Source organism: Epinephelus moara, chromosome 22 (genome assembly GCF_006386435.1).
Source record: "Epinephelus moara isolate mb chromosome 22, YSFRI_EMoa_1.0, whole genome shotgun sequence".
In the NCBI taxonomy this organism is placed as follows: Eukaryota; Metazoa; Chordata; class Actinopteri; order Perciformes; family Serranidae; genus Epinephelus; species Epinephelus moara.
Genome location: NC_065527.1, coordinates 29,684,706 through 29,688,491, shown reverse-complemented (window position 1 = coordinate 29,688,491; position 3,786 = coordinate 29,684,706). Strand labels below are relative to the sequence as shown.

The following is a 3,786-nucleotide window of genomic DNA, read 5'->3' as shown; positions in this document are numbered from 1 at the left end:
TGCACTTGAAAGGATGCCCGTTCAATTACGTTTTAACAGGTCTGATGCTACGGCTGTATCTAGGCTAACGGCTAACATGCTAACTATTATTTCTATGTCACTAGTGACTTGAAACAAATTTAGGACGATAGGAGATGGGTTGAAATAAACCGAAATTTCCCTTTAAGATGCTCTGGTAAGAATTGTTCATATACCTCTATCTGACTTGACTATCTTTTATTGTTTAGGGCTAAAATGTTTTAGTGAAAAGGAACTTCAGTTTGTGAAGGAATATTGCATGCTGCGCGCTGTTTTAAAACCTGGCCAAAAATAACTGAGTAACGCATCGTTTGCTAACGGTAACTGAGTTACTGAATTTAAAAACTAACGCGTCAGAGTATTAGTTACTGCCAAAACTAACGGCGTTACTGTAACGTGTTACTGCCCAACCCACCCCCCACCCCCACAAACACAGACACACATGAACACACATGGAGGTGATAACAAAGCACCCACACACACACACACACACACACTGCTCATTCACTGGTCATCCTGGCGCAAGCAGTGGTGGTGGTGGAGGGACATTAGTGGCTTAGTGGATAGAGCAGGCGCCTCATGGCTGTTGCCACAGCGGCCCTGGTTCAACTCCAGCCTGTGGCCCCTTGCTGCATGTCATTCCCCCTCTCCCCCCTTCATGCTTAGCTGTCCTATCAATGAAAGGCAAAAATGCCCAATAAAAAAAAATATCTTTAAAAAAACAAAAAAGCAGCGGTGTTGGGCGGGGCAAAGCCAAATTCCAAATTTTTTAGTGACCTTGCATTAGCAAACACGTCCCAGGGTATTTTAAAACTTCATGATAGTCACGTTGCCTTCCGTTTTCACCTGAAGAAGCTCGACTAGCTAGCAAGTATAACCGTTTCTACCTAAACAACACTAAAATCAAACATGACCCCAAATTACTGTGTGCTGGCAAAAAACAGTCAAAACACACAGCATGCCTGCATTGCAGTGCTCCCAGTATCTTTCATTTCAAGCTATCCACATAAACAACACCGAGAGCAAACTTCCTTTTGTACATTTACAGCTATCAGTTCTGTCTTGTCTTTGCTGTTTTTGTAGTCAAGGTTGTATCTGGTAGCATAAAACCACTAGTAATGTGTAGTCCAATGTTTAAGGGGTAGTTCAAATGTATTTCAGCCAGTGATCATAGTCTCTAATCATTTAAATGACCAAGGAAAGCGCATGCATTCAGCTGAAATGAGGATGAACTCCTCCCTAGCCTTTTATTCCACAGTCTATGTCTCCATCTGGTGGCTGAATCTGGTTCAAGCCTAAAATCTTTAGGATTTTTTTTTTTTCCACTAAGGGGTAATTTTGTCCATTTGTTAGCATTTTCTTTGAATTGGATAATATGGAGTCATCTGATTGATAAATAAAGCCAAAAACAGTTGTGTTCAGATGGAATTGATACCTACAGTGACATGTAACTAGTGATGGCCAAATGAAGCCTCATGAAGCATTTTCTTTATTTTATGAGCCCACTAGATGGCACTCTTGGTTTGTAGAGAGAGGCTCAAAGAATGGCAATTCAGTGTGCTTTCAACCTTTTGTTGAACAAAAAGTGCCATCTAGTGGGCTCATAAAATAAAGAAAATGCTTCATGAGGCTTCATTAGGCCATCGCTACATGTAACTGACATTAAATGAGTTTTAAACTAACCTGAGAGACACAGATAGAATACAAATGTACCCTAAATGGCCAATCTGGAGATTGCGCCTATGCATGCCTCTCCTAAACCTCTCTAAATTTGCTCTGCTTTACTTTGTCGGCATCAGTCTTGGCACAGGTAATGTTCAGGTTTGCTAAAAGTGGACATTTTTGTTTGGGGGGAATGAAATCTTCTTTCTTCATTTACTCTTTTACTTACTAACATCTGTACTGGTGCTTACACCTCACGGGTTTTACCTTTATTATGATACTAAGATTATTCATATAGACCTTGTAGTTGCAGATATAAACTCTATTCATTTTCAAACAGGGGTCTGAGCAAGAGGCCAACTTAACAAAAGGTTTTGAATCAAATTTTAATCATAGTAGAGAATCTTAACATACTTTAAAACGTGTCTGGAGGGGATTACAACAACATGCTTTTATTTTTCCATTTCTGCAGGTTCGACATTGTGGAATGAGAAGACTCTGCAAGAGCACACAAGTAGAAAGTCTCAGCACAGCTGTACATATGAAATTTCTGCCTCTGACACCATTGACTCCGAGTCCTCTCGGTTGGATGTTGAAGCTTCTCTGAAGGCAAGTTTCCTGTGTGGACTGATTGAAGTTGGAGGATCTGCCAAGTATCTGCATGATACGAAGAAATTCAAGAATCAGAGCAGAGTAACAGGTTGATACAGAGCGAGTCACCACCCACTTTGAGCAGTTGTCAGTGAATCAGCTTGAAACCATGCAAACCCAGATAAGTGTTTCCAGGCAGAATTCGGCCACGCATGTAGTCACAGGCATCCTTTATGGGGCAAATGCTTTCTTTGTGTTTGACAGTGAGAAGTTGGAAGCCAGTGAGGTTCAGGACATCCAGGGCAGCATGGAAGCTGTGATAAATAAGATCCCCACATTTAAAATTGAGGGGAAAGCTTCCATCAAGCTGAATGATCAGGAGACGGCCCTGACCAATAGGTTCTCCTGCAAATTCTATGGAGAGTTCATTCTTAAAAGCAACCCTACAACATTTGAAAATGCAGTGAAGACCTTTGTGAAACTTTCAGAGCTACTGGGAGAAAAGGGAGAGAATGCTGTTCCACTGAAGATTTGGCTGAAGCCATTGAAGAATTTGGATGCCAAAGCTCCTGAGCTGACAAAGGGGATCAGCATCAGACTAGTGAGGAAGACGCAGTATGTTCTAGAAGATTTAAAGGAAATAGGAATCAGATGCAACGATTCTCTGGAAGACAGGATGGTAGCGGATTTCCCAACCAATCGAGAAGAGTTAAGCACATTCCAAAAATTCTGTCATCACTATGCATCTAGCCTCCAGCAGACCATGGCGACGAAATTCCCCTCCATCCGTGATGGTAAAGAAGATGAGAGGTCAGTAGAAGAAGTCTTTGATGGCCAAGAGCAGTCACCATTCAATCATGAAAAAGTTGGCTAGATCATAAAGAGAGAATATCCTGTGTAGAGACCATGAAGGGAACAAAGATCGTCTGAAACCAGTCAGAGCTGGAGAGAGAGGTTCTTGCTCCAGGTATGGAGGATACTCTGTGCTTTGTTTTCACCTCCATGTTAAAGGGTGACAGCTATCTTGATGAGATGGCCAACTACTTAAAGTCACCTAAATTAGGAAGTACCGAAGAAGATCCATGGTATTTCTCAGGTTATGTTTTGACCAAATTGAGAAAAAAAGCCAAAGCTGTCCGTTACCTTGCCCAAGCAAAGATAGACAACAGGTGCCATTTCATTCTTTTTGCAGCAGAAAGCTAAGGCTTCTGTCTTCCCCATTATCACGCCATGACCTTACAGTACTGTACCTTACATGCTGTGCAAATGTGGTATTTTGCTGTAATTTTCCCTCGTAATGGCCGTGGGAGATTACCGCTTGCCTAATCCTGTATATCTATATCTATGTATCTCTCTCTCTCTCTCTCTCTCTCTCTCTCTCTATATATATATATACATATATGTATATATATATGTATATATGTATATGTATATGTATATGTATATATATGTGTGTATATATATATATATATATATATATATAGAGAGAGAGAGAGAGAGAGAGAGAGAGAGAGA

The 3,786-nt window shown here is 40.9% G+C and overlaps 1 protein-coding gene and 1 pseudogene across 1 annotated transcript in view; one reads left to right on the top strand and one right to left on the bottom strand.

Annotated features, from left to right (window-relative positions):
• LOC126384260 (neoverrucotoxin subunit beta-like) overlaps nt 1-3,474 on the top strand; it is a 13,201-nt pseudogene extending 9,727 nt beyond the window's left edge.
• LOC126383951 (gastrula zinc finger protein XlCGF26.1-like) overlaps nt 1-3,786 on the bottom strand; it is a 141,124-nt gene that overhangs the window by 41,616 nt on the left and 95,722 nt on the right. The window lies entirely within an intron of this gene.